This window comes from Cebus imitator, unplaced genomic scaffold, assembly GCF_001604975.1.
Source record: "Cebus imitator isolate Cc_AM_T3 unplaced genomic scaffold, Cebus_imitator-1.0 Scaffold24, whole genome shotgun sequence".
Lineage (NCBI taxonomy): Eukaryota > Metazoa > Chordata > Mammalia > Primates > Cebidae > Cebus > Cebus imitator.
In genome coordinates this window covers 3,336,650-3,353,428 of record NW_016107339.1, presented here as the reverse complement: position 1 = coordinate 3,353,428, position 16,779 = coordinate 3,336,650, and the positions used below count along the sequence as shown (strand labels likewise).

General features: G+C 35.5%; 1 non-coding gene across 1 annotated transcript; it reads left to right on the top strand.

Moving 5' to 3' along the window:
• The first annotated feature begins 6,596 nt into the window (after positions 1–6,596).
• LOC119470227 lies at positions 6,597–6,704 on the top strand. Its single transcript, XR_005199110.1, has one exon. It is a non-coding gene; the product is annotated as a U6 spliceosomal RNA (small nuclear RNA).
• Positions 6,705–16,779: the final 10,075 nt, after the last annotated feature.

The window sequence follows — 16,779 nt, the reverse complement described above, 5'->3', positions numbered from 1 at the left end:
AGGTCTCTCTAAAATGACTTTTATCAAAAAGACAGACAATGAGGAATCCTGGCAAGGATATGGAAAAAGGAGAACCCTCATACACTGTTGATGGAAATGTAAATTAATATAGCCACTATGGAGAACAGTATTGAGTTTCCTCAAAAGATAAAAATAAAATAAAAAATTGTCATATACCACAGCAATCTCATTGTTAGGCATATATCCTAAAGAAGGAAAATTATTATATCAAAGAAATATCTGCACTGCTATGTTTATTGCAGGATTGTTCACAATAGCAAGATTTGAAATCAACGTTAAGTGTCCATCAACAGATGAATTAATAAAGAAAACATGGTACATACGAACAATATAATTCAGCCATAAGAAAGAATGAAATCCTAACATTTGCAAAAATATGAATGCAACTGGAGGACATTATGTTAGTGAAATAAGCCAGGCACAGAGAAACAAATTTTGCATGTTCTCACTCATATGTGGGAGCTAAAAATTAAAACAATCGAACTCTTGGAGATAGAGTTGGCTATCTCCAAATGATGGCTACCAGAGGCTTGGAAGGGTAATAGGGGATTTGGGGGATTTTCAGATGTTAATAGGTGCAAAATATAGTAGAAAAAATAAATAAAACCTAGTATTCGATAGCACAACAGGGTGACTATAGTCATCAATAATTTATTGTATATCTAAAATAACTAAAAGTGGAATTGGAAAGTTTATAACATTAAAAAATGATAAATTTTGGAAGTAATAGATACCCGATTTACCCTGATGCGATTATTGCATGCCTTTATCAAAACATGCACCCCATAAATATATACACCTAACGAGTACCCATATGAATTAAAAATTAAATAAAATCAATTGAAAAAAATTGGAAAATTTTGAATAAGAACTTGAGTTTCCAACCTTTTATGAAATCAAATCTAGCAACCTGGATGCCATTCTTCTCACCTAATAACAATAGGTTTCAGATTTGCTGCCTTCCCTTAAAGAGGCAGATGCTCCAATGTGTCCCCAGTCTGCTCCCTTCACCTTCTTTACTTCTCACTTTCTTGCAGAGTGTGTTTTAATGTTCCTTTAGTAATGTTGCTGTAGTCACATGAGGGACACCCCTTGGTGAACCTTCTCCTCACGAATCACCATTCCTACCTTAACCCCACCTGTCCCCACCAATACCCCATATTACACAAGGACAATCAGGCCAAAGCAGGCTGAAATGCCTCTCGCCCAAGGTTGTGAAATAGAAGCCATTTTTTTTGTCAGTACTATCAGGCAGGAATTAATCAGAGAAGTGAATGTTCCAGGAGTGACTGAAAATAAGGGGCTTCTCATAGAGATTTTACCATGTAATCTTGCGGGAGCTGGTGAATTGTATTTGCATTTAGTTCTGGGGACAGCAGGGCTTATTGTGCAAAAAAGAAGAGGTGGCTGTTAAGTAGGAAGAGCAGGACAAGCTGGAACCTCTGAGATCTGGGACCCTCCATGCTTCCTGTTTGGTTAATGAGAGTAATCTGCTGGAGAAGCCAATCCTCGTATGGAGATAAATAGGATGCTGACCCAGGGTTCACAGAGGGTGAAGGGTGAACCTCATTAGAGTTGGAACAATAGTGCTTGACTACTGCCCCACACCAACCAGGCAAGCCATCACACCTGTGATAAGGTGCATGCCCTACAACAAATCCTGACTCTGCACAACCCTTCAAGCATAAACATGACCATTGTTTTATTCCTGCCGCAATAGCTAAGAGTCAAGAAATCTTAACTGCCATAATCCCTTGCCTTAATAGCTTCATTTTCTCACCTTTGAGTCACCAGAAGGATCAGAAGCATGCCAGGATTTTTGTTTGTTTTTCAATGAGACTTGGAAGAATCCATGAAACTTGGGTCATGAGATATCCATAGAAAATTGCATCCTAATTTTCTGCTACCCTTACATAAAGGCTGAAAGACTCATTTTTGCAAGTCCAGCGTCTATCTTGCCTACCACAAACCTATCTCTCTTCTTCCTGGTTCAATCCCGCCTCAGTCAACTTGTTCCAGTGCTCTGTACCACTGACTCATCTGCATTCCAGGCCCATTCCCTCAGGGTAAGGATGCTTCCATCCAAGCCACAGCCAGTGACGTTACCATTGCCACAGCTGTTCTGTTCTTAGGACCCAGCCCTGGTTTCAAAAGGCTCTGGCAGGAATAAACTGCAGAATCTTGTTTTACACATAGCACAGGCTTTATGGAATCCTGCCCATCCACTGATGACCATATGCATTAGTTCTGACATTGCTGCTCAGTACAAGAGCTTACAGGGAAAGCAGAAAACAGAAGCACCTTCCCTCAGGGTTACCCTTACCCGTAATGGCTTATACCACCTGAGAACTCTCATTTTTACAGCTGCCTGTATTATGCTCACATGCACAGGTAATCTGCCCATAGTGGATTCACGAAGTACAGGTTAGATGGCATTTCCAGCCTTATCCTTACACCGTGCTCAACCCTGGTCTAGGGCAACAACTGAAATCCACCTTTACTCTTACGGAAAATTTCACAAATTAAGGGCCCTGAATGTCTTCTGCTGCTGATCAGCCTCACTTGGGACAATCTTTATAAATCAGAGCCATTTCAATCACCTTTAACCCCAGAGAGAAGGACATTTTACTCTTTCTTTCCTAGAATCATATTGGTCCCTTATACAAACTTGACCACCCTTACCAGTTTACCACACTAAGAGCTATGGAATGGGGAGGAGTTAAGCCTTAAAAATTGCCCTGTTATGTTCAGTCTTAGCTAAAGTTCTCCCTAAAGTTATATGAGGAAACAGGATTGAGGGATAGGTAGAGAGAAACAGGAAAGGAGAAAAACTAAGACAAGGATGCATGATCGAGCTGACCACTAAAATGTGACAGATGGTCATCACATGAGCTTTTCCAAGAAGTCTTATAAAATACATCTTATACCTATCTGCCTGGGAGATAGAAAAAAGATTAATTTATCTATTGGCCTCCTAATTAATTCACACTTCTGGATTGTGTGTATTTTGAGTTTTGAGTGGAAAAGCTCATGTGGAACTGGTTACTGCAGCAGCGGTTGGGAAAGTTACAGGGCTGAGCTGAAAGTGGGGCACAAGAGGAGTCAGAGGCATCTCATCCATTGCAATGCTTAGCTTCACTTATGCCTTCCGGTAAGGTCATGTCCACTGACCTGATTATAGAAGACTACTGTCTTCCTGAAATTTAAGAAAATGTGTATATTTTATAGAAAATAGGGTGTGGACACCAAATTTTTGGAGAAAACATCAAGCTTTCCTTTAATGATCTTCCCATTGATTTAGACATTCATAAACTCACTGGATTAGATATAAATAAAACATGAAAATATCTAATTCCTTACATAATCAAATAATACATATTTTCCCAAGGAAAAACTTTTCAATTACAGAGGCTTCCCAGAAGCCCATATTTGCAGTGATGCTACCATATGCATGGTTGTGTCCTAGCAGTATAGCTAAAAAATGTTGATGTTTGCTAAATTAAGTCAAATTGAACTGGCATGAATTGAAGGAGTGGGAGGAAGAGGATATAATCATTGTTCTAGGGACGTTATATGAAATATGAAGTGGCTAATAATAGTCCCATTTTACAGATGAGGAAATTAAGGTTTAGAGATAATAGCTGGGTTGTTAAACATCACATAAATAGTAGTTAATATGGAAGTTCATGAATTCTAAAAGCCAACCCTCTTTCCACAATATCAAATGCTACCTTGAATTGATACAAATGTAAATTGAGTCAAAGTTAACTGAAATGAATAGTATTGAACTGGAAAATACATCACAATGCAGAGACGTGGGGCTCAAGACTCTGTAGTGCTCACATTAATTATGGTATATCATTACATCCAACACCAATCACCATATGCCTATTTCCTAAGGGTGATTCTTTAAAATATTGAACTCTTAATATGTCTTTAATCTACTTTTATTAATAAAAGTTTTAGTTAATCAAAAAAGTTTTGAACCAAACTCTTGGGTGATTTATATTGCTCTAATACCTACCTCTTTCTTTGTGAGAATGGCCCCTTTGGTCTCAGAGTGCGGGAAACAGTCCTGATTGGCATTGGTTCATAATACTTCTGGTCTCATTTGACCTGTCCGCCTGGTGCAAAGTTGTCTAGAATAATAATCACAGTAGGAATGTTCAATAGTGCATCAGCTACCAAGATAAGCTTTTCAGGAAGCAAGTTCTGTACCTCGATTTTTAAAGTCATCTTACACTTCGAGCCAACACACTTAAGAAAAAGCAACAACTGGCAATCTTATCATTGTGAAATGCTACTTACAGGTGGTTTTAAAAATAGATCAAGTTTAACTGCCTCATTTTTAAGAAAAGGAAACAATGCTAAGATATCGAACTGATCTTGCAGTTTACATAGAGTATTCACACGTCTACTATCTCATCTATTATGTAATTTGAGGCATCAGCCCTAAGAGGTTAAGCAAGTCATGGTTAATTAGTGACAGAATGAATATGAAGAGTAAGAAACCTTGCGGTTTATTAAATGTGTGCTTTTTATTGATTTATTTGCTGAACAAATACATATTGAGCAATGCGCAATAGACATTGTACTTAGAATTTTGTGTTGGAGTGGCAAAAACAGAGTGTGAAATATTCAATAAATTCTGAATTGCCCTCAACCTGCATGCAGTCTAATAACAACAGCAACAAAAAAGTTGCCAATACAAAATAGAAAATGCCTGTGAGTAGTTCTAATCATTTTAGAGGAAAGTTCATGTAGGAGTGATTACATTTAGCTCCATGAAGACAAAGGTCCTCACTGATTTCTAAGTGGGAAGATAACACTCTGGTTTCTCTTCAGATCGCACAAATCTTTCGCCTTTTACTAAGTGGGAAGATATTTGCATAGATTTTTAGATGAGCAGGACTATGTGAATATGTAGTCCTGGAGCATACAAAGCAGAGAGAATGGTTCTAGCCAGGGATAGGCAGCAGAGAACATAACATGTGGAAAACCATGAGGACTCTGCTTCCTTATTTCTTGGTCACATTATCTTTCTAGATTTTACTGTCTGTAAAAACAGGATATATCTTAGAATCAATTAAAAAAAAAAAAACTTACCATCTGTAAGGATGTGGAGTAAGATGTGTAGTAAACAAATAATAGACTTTTCAGCCGATAGTGCTTCATAGCCAAGGAGTATTGATAATTCATTTTGGCAAAATCATTGAAGGGTGAATGGAGAAAAGTAGCAGAAACTTCTATTTCAAATTTATCTTGTGGAGAAATCATGAAAGACCTTGAAAATCTGATTAAAGTTATGAAGACTTTACTGTATGAGCAATCAGAAGCTATTGAAAAGAGGGAGAATACTGAGAGGTGATTAAAATAGTTAAGCACAGAAATAATCTGAGTCTGGGAGGTCAAGGCTGCAGTGAGCCGGGATCCTGCCACTGCTTTCCAGCATGGGAGACAGATCAAGATCTGGTCTATAAAATATAACTTTAAAAATGAATGCTTAAAACATTAAAATTGCTTTGGACCTAAAATTTCACTGACCAGCATTTTTTCAAATTTTTTCATCAAACTGGTAGGTTTGTTTTTAAATATCTTGCTGTTCTTTGGCTTATAGAAGCATGACCCCAACTATGCCTTTATCCTCACATGGCATAGTCCTTGTATGCATATTTTTCTCCAAATTTCTCTCTTTTTATAAGAACACAGTCACATTGGATTGGGGCTCATCTTAATAACCTCTCAACTAATTATATCAGCAATGGCCTTACTTTAAAATAAGATCACATTCTAAGTTACTGGGAATTAGGATTTTGTCACATAAATTTTGAGGGGATATAATTCAACTCATAACTGTAAGGATAGATGCATTGAGACTTCATTTTTCTGTGACAATAAGTAATAAGGTATACCTGTTATAGTCACGTGAACAGAAGAAAAAGTAGGAAAAAAGGCCATTGCCCAGAGTAAGGTGAGATAAGCTACCCTTCAATCAGACTTCACTAAGAGCAAGCCCCAGAAGACATTTGTCACAATCCAGACACCATTTAGAAAAGGAAATGGTGAGTACCACCTGGAGAAGTTAAATTGAGTGTACATTTCCTAAATGAGGAGAGTTTAAACTGGAAAATATTGAGTGAACTGTAACTGGAAAGTTTACATTACTTTCCAATCATCAGTAGAAATAGGGATCATAAAGGAATTTAGTTACATAGCAATATTAGGAAAACTTTTACAAATTTGTGTAAATATGAATTGTCTACTCTGTTATATAGGTAAATCTTTTTCCTTTTTAGATACAGAATCTCCCAAATTTATTTGTCAGTAAAAAAGTTTACATTAATACATGATATCATCTCTTAGTATTACATCAACATCGTCTGGAAAATAGGGTCCTCAGATATTATTAGGTTACTTCTACATAATAATCTTTCAAGAAGTTGTTTGTTATTTGTTTAAAAAAACACATTGCAATTCTTGCATGCTTGGGGCATTATGCTAGGTGCATAGACTAGAAAGATAACTAAATCATGAAATCTGATCTCAAGGAAGTCACAGATTTTCAAAGAAAATATGTACTTGCTTTGGCAGCACATATACTAATATTGGAACAGTACAGAGATGACTAGCATGAATACCATACAAGGATTGCATAAAATTTTATAAAGAAGTTTACATTTTCTCATCATTACTTTATCCTTTCCCTCTAAGACAGTGATCAAAGCAAAGATATTCTCTCACTATTTCTACTCTACATTACATGAGAAGTTTAAGAAACTGCAATAATGCAAGAGAAAGGAATTAGAAAGTATGATGAAACCCCATCTCTACTAAAAATACAAAAATTAGCTAGGCGTGGTGGTATGTACCTGTGGTACCAGCTACTCAGGAGGCTGAGGCAGGAGAATTACTTGAACCTGGGAGGGGAGGTTGCAGTGAGTCAAGATCGTGCTACTGCACTCTAGCCTGGGTGACAGAGTAAGGCTCCATCTCAAAAAAAAAAAAAAAAAAAAAAAAAAAAAAAAAAAAAAAAAAAAAAAAAAAAAAAAAAAGAATATAAACGGTCAGTATTTGCAGATGACATGATTGTCTAGTAAATCTTAAAGAATATACAAATATCCACTAGACTGCGTAGCAAATTTAGCAAGATCTCAATATACAACATTAAAATAAAAATTTTAAAGTTCCATTTTCAATAGTTCCAAACACTTAAAAATTTAAGACAAATTAATCCAAACAAAATCTCTACACAGAATCCACTAAGTATTAATGAGAGCAACTTTTGAAGCCCCAGGTAAATGGGATGATAGACCATGTTCACAGATTGGAAGACTCAATATGATCAAGATGTCAACTCTTCCCAAGTTGATATACAAATTCAAGATAAGCCCAATCATAATTACAATATGCTTTTTATTTTAAAAATGGATAAGCAGATTCTAAAATTTAAAGTACAAGTGACCTAGAGTAGTCAAAGCAATCTTAAAAGAAAATAATACACATAGGAAGAGAACTAACAGTACCTGACTTACTTCATGACTTACTGTGAAGCTACAATATAAAGACAGTATAATATTTATAAAATGGTAGTAAAATAAAACGTCGAGTCCAGAAATACAGCCACAATTGTACAATTAACTTTTGATAATGGCACTGAGGATTTCTATGTGGATACCCACATAGAATAAAATGACTTCACCTGTCCTTCATGTAATATGCAAAAATTAATTTGAGATGAATCATAGACCCATTTTAAAAGCTAAACTTAAAACCTTTTAGAAGAAAATCCAAGATATCTTTATAACCTGAGGTTATATCTGGCAAAAGACCAAGAAACTTGCATTCTATAATTGAGTAATAAAAAGAAAATTCAATGAAAACAAACTTGAACAGAGAATTAACAAAGAAATAAGTATATATGGCCAATAAGTAAATGAAAAAGGATCCAACATCATTAGTTAGCTGGAAAATGCCATTAAATCCTAAAGAGATACTTCTCCACATTTAGCAGAATAGTTAAACTATAAAAAGACCAACACTAAATATTGTCAGTGATATGGAGCCACCATAATTCTTATACTTTGATGATAGAGTAAAAATGATACAATCAATTTGAAACCTGTCAGTTTTTAAAAACTAAACATAAATCCTGCCTATGATATATCGATTCTACTTCTATGAATTTACCTAAGATAAATAAGCATAAATTTTTACACAAGACTTTAGAGAAAATGTTCATAGCAGTTTTATTAATTGTTCAAAATTGGGAATAACACAAATATCTGTCAACTAAATAATAGGTAAATAATTTTGATATAGACATGCAATGGAATAATACAGTGCAATAAAAATGAAAAACGATTCATCCATATAATAATATGGATGAATCTTTTAGACAATGAAAGATCAAGCAAATGAAGCCAGATGCAAAATAATTCACACTGCGTGATTTCATATATATAAAAAATCAGAAGAGAAAACTCTAACCTATTAAATGAGGGAATTTAGCAGGAAGAGGAGAAAGGAAGCCATCTACAATGATGACATTTTCTATATCTTAATACCAGGGTGAGTTTTATGAAGGCAGGCACTTATTACAACTCAATGAATTGTAAAGATTTGTATTTTTTACTATTTGGAAGTTTTGCTCTAAAAAAGACAAATTGTAAATTCCACTTAATAGAATTGATTTTCACTATGGTACGAACAATTCTGAAATCATGCTCTGTATATTCTATGAGTGAGGAAATAAGTAAATATGTTGATGATAAAATGGATGTCAGATTTTTCACTGTTGGAGAAAGGGATTATAAACATGGAATGGAAGATAGCTGGAATAAACATAGGTGACTGGAATTGTAATTATCAGGTAAATTCATTGTTTTTGATATATAAACGGGTAGATACTGAAAAAAATATGTGTACTTGTGTGAGTGTGTGTGCATGTCTGTGTGCATTTTCGGTTATTTTTCCCAGTTCTGAACACTGGGATAAGCTAGAAGCAATGAAATGCTAATAGCAATGAGCACAGTTAGTCCTCAGATACTGGTTCCTAAATACCATTCTCCACTAAAAGGCATCAGGGCTCCTTAGTGGAAAGGTTAATTTCAGAACTACAACTAAAAATATACACAAGTTACTCAAAAAAGCAATTAAATACTCAAAGAATGTTAGAGACATGTCAAAAACACATAAAAGCCACCTTCAACAGATAACCAATGTGCAAAATCTGGTATAATTTAACATCTACATAAATAATGTTACCACTGAACTATAATTCATTGAATAAAATGAAAATCCATAAGCTTAACTTCACATTCAAAGTTTTTAATAATGAATATATACAAACAGTAAATACTTCAGGTGGTAGGGTATTGGTGGGAAATGACAGGTAGATGAAGGGAGGTGCCAGATTGCATGGGGCCATGAATGCTTTTTCACAGCTCTCTGCTTGCATTCGTATTTTCCCCTCTGCTAGAAATAGCCCTTCTTTTCTTCACCAGCTTGATGTCCTCCTTCCCCCATTTCTCCAAAGCCCAATTTACAGGTTGCCTATTTTGGGAAGGTTTATTGAATCCTTAGAAGCATCTTAGTAAAGTAATTATTAACCATGTGTTGTCTAGCTTTTTTTTATAATCCCTTTCTTTCTCAGCACTGGCAGCATACATTATTTTTATATTTCTTGGTGTTTCCTTCTCTCCTAGGTTTACACTGTCTTCTATGTTTCCTATTCCTATACTCCAACTCCCACTGGTTGGCATTTAGGTTTTAGCTCATTTTTTGATGCTTTGCTATAGAAAATTCTGTAACATTAATTGCATTGTATTAAATTGTATCTCATCAATTGGTTGTGAGCTGATGAAAACGAAAGTAATAGAGGGTCAATTCAGTAAAAAAATTAGTTTATCCTGATGCCAGCTAAGAAAAATGCAGAAGACTGGCTGGGAGCCAATCACAAAAGCCCTGTAAAGTACATCGCTCCACCTCCTTGAAGGGAAACCTTATTTAAATTAAAAAATATGTATATATATCAGCAGATGACTATAGCTCTCCTTCTGTCCTGTGATTCAGATGTGTGGTTTGTTTTGCTCCCGTACTACACAGATCTGAGTTGGGTTCCTTAACAACAGATGGGTCTGTCAGCCGGTTAGGCCAAACGAGTCACGGTGATCTGTCACAATCATGGATGTCCAAAAGCCATGGAGGTATATGGATGCCCACCCACTGGGGATCAGAAAGAAACCTAATGCTGGATGCCACGCCTGCCTTCTCCTCTCCTTGGCTCCTGATAAAATAAACTTATATAAGCCACATAAGACAACTCTACTACCAATTGTCTCTTCTCAAGATTATACACAAAAATAAGTGTCAGAAGCACAACCCCCTCTGAGGAGGGTAGGGAATTCTTCAATGTGAGTTAACTTTAAGGGCAGACCAGGCAAAACGGCTGAAATGATGGATACTAACTACTATCCTGCTCATTAAGTGAAAAGTCATTCTATAATTTTGATTTGCTAGCTATTAATACAAGCACTGTAGCCCCAACTCCTTCAGCCAGATGTGCCTGATCATATTATTATAACGACAATTAAGTGGCAAACTGGGGCTACATGAGCATCCATCTGAGCCAAAACCCCAGGAACATGTACTTACTGAAGGTATGCACAGGTTTACATAGCCCCAATAAACGAAGGGCAGCATCTGAGAAGCCCTGGGAAGACTGCCATTTTCAGTGCTTTTCTTTAGATTTTTAGAGGCTTCTTCTGACCAGTTAATATTTCTATAATCATGGAAATTGCTGTATATTGTAAACATTTAATTATAGCCAATATTGATACAGACATTTCTGATCTACAAAATAGGATCAGATCTCCAATTTCAGCATGTTCTCTTGATAGCATTATAGAAATGACACCTCTAAAAAAGATATAATTCCTACTTTATGAATAAACAGAGACTTTGAGAGATAAAAATATTTTTCATTGTAAAAATAAAAGAACCGTGTCATTCTGGGTTGAAAAATAAAGAGATATTAACATGGAAAGTTGAGTGGACAGTGAATTAGTTGTATGTTGGGTATTTGAAAAAAAGATGAAGATAAGAAATATAATTGTGTATTATCTAGTCGGATGTTCTCAGTAAAAGATGGTATCAAAGGAGGCTGGGATAGGTTAACTCAACACCTTATTACCTATGGGACTTGGACTTGAGGTGTCCGAGGATGTTGCTTGGCTCTGTCTGGGGAATGGAGACATCCCTCCCCAAATTCACCCAGTTATCTTGCAGATTATGGGGCCTTAGGGGAAGAGGAAGCATTAATAAGACTGTGGATGACTTAGGGACTATTCTATCATATTAATGAAAATAGTTCATATCAATCTAGGATACCATTCTTCTTCATTCCTCTAATTCCTGTCTCCTCCTCCTTACTCTGCATTCCATATTGATTATTTTAAGGGAAAATGGATCAGCAAAACACCAAAAAACAAAACATAACAAAAAAACGGATTTGATTTTCAAAAGCCTTATTTTAGACTCAAGATAAAAAGATTGAGAATAATGGATCAGTCAGATTCAGGAGGAATGATGAAGAAGAGATAGACATACAAAAGAAAATTGGAGATAATGGATCCCATTAAAGGAGCCCTATGTCCTTCATTCTATTTTCTTTATACTTTATTTTCCAACTGTGTTTAACTTCAGAGGATGATAAAGAGAATACCCAGAGAATTTGGGAATTTGAATGTAAATATTAAGAATCATGCAAATTTTCATAAGCAGTGCCTAGCATGGAGGCAAGAATGTGTCCAAAACGGTGAAGCAGAAGAAGAAATATCTATGGTCAGACAATAAATCGGAAAATATTCTACCCTAAAATCAGCCTATTTTGGGGAGCGGCTGTTAACAAGGGGTTGTTTACTGGTTTAGGCAGAGGGTGGATCAAAGTTCAGGTTCCTGGGGGAAGGAGAGATAATTAATAAAAGTTTAGTTAACAAGTATTTTGCTCTGATTAATCAGTGAGCAGGGGATGTGTGCAAACAGTTAAGCTAATCATTTATGAGGGAAAGAATGATAATCTGGAGAGTCTGTTTATCCCTTGTCATAAGTTAACAAGGTGGCATCCATGAGTATTAACTAAGTCTTGTGTGAAAGTGTAGTGCTTTGTGGTAAGCAGCTTCCCAGAACATGAAATGGTGGGGAATTTCTCAAATATGTACTATTTTCCAAGATCACCAGGCTTCAGTAAAGTTCAACATTGTCAGTGGATACCCAGCAGAGCAGGAAAAGTGATGCAGTCTGGTCAACTCTAAGACTTATATTTGCACTTTAAAAGGTGAAGATGAAGAAGAAGGTGAAGGAGGAGGAGAAAGAAAACAGGAGAGGGAGGAGGCGCTGCAGCTACAGCAGCAACAAGGAAGAATAAAATAGAAATTCCTAAGAGAAGAACAAAATGCTGGCCTTATATTTCTTCTTACGAATATTTAATATGAGAAGGCTGTAGAACAAGACTTGCAAAACACACAAAGTAATGACTTTGAGTCAAAGATTAGTGTAGCTACTCAAATTTGATTGAATATATAATACCTATAAACAACAGATGCTACCATGCAAGAGCTCAGAGAATCTTGGCCATTGAGTTCTTGAGAGGATCACTAGAAGATGAATTTGGGCCAAATAAGAAATAACTAGACAAACACTGGCAAAATGACTGAAAATAAATACTGAATCTATAGAACCTAAATGAAAGCAAATATGGAAGTTGACATGTCAGAATAGAAAATAAATGTTTTATGCCTTGTCAATACAGAAATGATATATTTAACAAGTTTGGACAGTCAGCTGGGTGTGGTGGCCCATGCCTGTAATCCCAGCACTTTGGGAGGCTGAGGTGCATGGGTCACTTGAGATCAGGAGTTTGAGACCAGCCTGGCCAACATGGTGAAACCCCATCTCCACTAAAAATACAAAAATTAGCCAGATGTGGTGGTAGGTGCCTGCAGTCCCCCCTACTCGGGAGGCTGAGGCAGGAGAATTGCTTGAACCCAGGAGGCAGAGGTTGCAGTGAGTGGAGATGGCGCCTCTGCAATCCAGCCTGGGTGATGGAGTCTGTCTGAAGTTAAAAAAAAAAAAAAAGAGAAAATGGACAGGCAAGGAAGAAAGAGGGTCAGAAATTAAATAAACTCATAATCTCATTTAATTTTTTAAAAATAAACATCATTAGTAACTAAAGTCAGGTAAGAGAGAAGAAGAAGAGAGAAAAAGGAAATTTCCAATTTTTAATTATTATTCATAACAGGGACCTTAGAGATGATGTATTCAAAAGAAGCATGTGACTAAAGGTCTAATGTTAAATTATTATTATAAAGCTAATACATAAAGAAAAACACACATAACTTAATTAGAAGATAAACAATACAAAAGAAGCCAAGAAAACAAAACTTATAATGAAATACAATTTTTAAAACCACAAAGAAAATGCAATACAAATAATATGATGTAAGAAAGACAAAACACTGCTTTTGTATCAGTAAATAACCTATTAAAAGCCTTAACTTAGCTTTCAAAAGAAAAAAATATCAGGATGGATTATACTCTTTGGCATAGACTTACCTAAAACAAAGTACTTCAGTAAGACTGAAAATCAAAGAATGTACAAGTATATACCAGAAAATACGAACAAAAATAAACTAGGATCTCCAGCTAAACAGCATTAAAAAAGAGAAAAGGAAAGCTAATAGTTCAGAAGTGTTCAGAATGGACATACTACAGTTACACTCATAAAGCATAAATGTGCCAAACATTATCATAAAGTATAAAAGACAGGTGATAGAGGCAGAAATAGACATAAAAACACTAAAGGGATGTGTTACTGCAACTTTCTGGGTCCATGTTAGATCAAGTGAATGAAAATAATTAAGTATACAGAATATCAAAACAATATAAATAATCAGGTAGAGCTAATTGATGAGGCACTTATGTACCTTATTAATTTTGAATGAAGTTTGGAATATTTGGGAAAATTGATTGTATATTGAACCACTGGAAAATCCTTAATCTGTTCTGAATTAAAAATAAATAAGAATCATAGGTGCAAGCTTCTGTAATGACCATGTAATAATAAAACTAGATAAAAACTAGGGTATGGTGCCTCACACCTGTAATCCCAGCACACTGGGAGGCCAAGATGCGAGGATCACTTGAGATCAGGAGTTTGAGACCAGCCTGGCCAATTGGTGAAACCCCATCTCTACTAAAAATACAAAAATTAGGTAGGCATGGTGGTGGAGGCCTATAATCTCAGCTACTCAGCAGGCCAAGGCAGGAGGATTGCTTGAGCCAAGGAGGCAGAGGTTGCAGTGAGCATAGATTGTGCCAATGCACTCCAGCCTGAGTGACAGAGCAAGACTCCATCTCAAAAAAAGAAAAAATTTTTTTTCCTGAAATTTGTAAAAACATTTTATTAAAGTCTAGAGAAGAGAAAATAGAAAATAAAAATTGCAGCATATTTAGGAAAAAATGTAATAAAGACACTTTAGAATCTATAGGATGCAGATAAAACAGGGTTTAGAAGAAAATTTATAATCTTCAAGTACTTGTCATGAATAGATATCAACTCAAAAAGTTAGAAAATGATAAATGAAATAAACTGAAGGAAAGGAGAGAAAATCTGGTGTATGGATACCGTTCCCACTTTTTCAGTTCTTTTTGTATATGTCTTCTACCCTTGATTTGAGTTCAGCCATGTGGATTCTTTGGCACACTATTGTTTTAAAGTGTGAATCTTAGCATCTAGGTGCATCTGCATTTCTTAGTTTACTATGGTCACTAACAAACTCTATTATTTTATACTAGAGACTGATAAGCATTTGAGTTATAATCGTCAATGTAGAGTTGTCTTTAATGGCATTTTCATTATGGGCTGCCATTATTGTTACATATTCTCCAGATCAATCTCTAAGAGTCTTTTCCACTATAGGGGAGTTACTAGCTTCTAAATGTCAAAATCTGAAGAGATGACCCTTTGAACTAATTTCTTCAGGAGCCAGAGAATCTAGCAAAATCATGAAAAAAATTCTGTGTTTCGGCCACCTGTAATATATTTGACCTGTTTGTGAAAAGATTTTCATATGAGAAACAAATGCTTCTCTTAACATTTACTTAAATAATTAGAAAATGTGTTAGTATCAGTCTTATATCTCTGATTTACGCAGGAAAAGACAGTATGACCTTTTAAATATTCTTTTTTAGTAAATTTTTAGGATCAAGATTGAGAAAAGAAATTGAGAATAAATATTGGGAAATATATGACTGTTAAACAGCCAAACCTGGAAGAGTGAGCCCCACAAAAGGGAAAGTAATTGATAGATGAATAATACAATGTGTAAAGATGTATTAGTGTTTTCATTATTTTGTACTATTTCTATTCAGTTGGAGCTAATTTCCATAGTAATACAGTTAGCTAAAAATCTGCCTTTGCATATAAGGTCTCCACAGGAAAAGCAAATATGAAAATGGCAATTTTTAAAAACAATATTCTGTTTTTTGTTTAATAAAACTAATGTTTTCAAATCTGCTTTTATTAAAACACAATAAATACCATCAATTTTTGACATGAAATCTCATTATATACTGTAAATATTTATCACTTTCTAGGGGAAGATTATGCAGTAGATGACTTCTCATTGATTTGCTCATAAAGCTGAGTTAGAAGTGAAGCTCTTTTTATTTTCATAAAAATAAAAGGGACTCAGAATTTGACATCCATTCCATTTTGACCAGCTAATCAGACAAAGCACAGATGGTGCATTTCTTTAGCATTATAAAAATTAACAGAAATGTTAATATAAAACCTTCAAGGTAAAGTAGACTGAAAATAGTGCAATTGCAGAGTTCATTCCCTCCCCAGTTCTGGGACTCATTTTCTTTTTAAATCTGATGTTTGGGTATCACATATTTCATTAAAATATGGGTAAAACAGTATAATTTATGTTGTTTTATATTTATAGATCTGTAAAGAAAATCCTTAGAGTGAAATAATGACTTAAAATAAAACGCAAAGCACTTACATGGTCTTAATATAAACTGGCCATGACTCATTGAGAACCATCATAGGTCAGTCACTGGTTAGATTTCTACAAACTACTATTCCTTATAGATATCATTGAGCATTAATGTTAACAAACATAGATAATTGAGGCCTTATCTTAGCTTAAACTATCCCAGTCTATTTCATGTTGCTATGATATGAAGTGAAACCTTGGTGATGAGAAAAATAGATTGCATATCTTTTAGGAATTGGTGCTGTCGGGAGTTATGTAGAGGCAAAGGACAGTGGCCAAAGACAGATGAGTTCTGCTCTAGGTGCCTAGATGGCTCATGGCTCTACTGATCAATGTTGCTTGGACTGAGCGAGGTCACTTCCTTTGTCTGGGCCTCTGTGTTTTAATCTATAAAATGAGAAGATTAAATTTGTGACTTAAGCTTTTTCTTTTTTTAAATGGAGCCTCGCTCTGTCACCCAGGCTGGAATGCAATGACTGGATCTCAGCTCACTGCCACCTCCACCCTCTGGTTCAAGAGATTCTCCTGCCTCAGCCTCCCAAGTAACTGGGACTACAGGCATGCGCCACCATGCCTGGCTAATTTTGTATTTTTAGTAGAGTTGGAGTTTCTCCATGTTGATCAGGCTGGTCTTGAACTCCCGACCTTGGGTAATCTGCCAGCCTCAGATGCACATGTATCTATAAAATTTTGCATT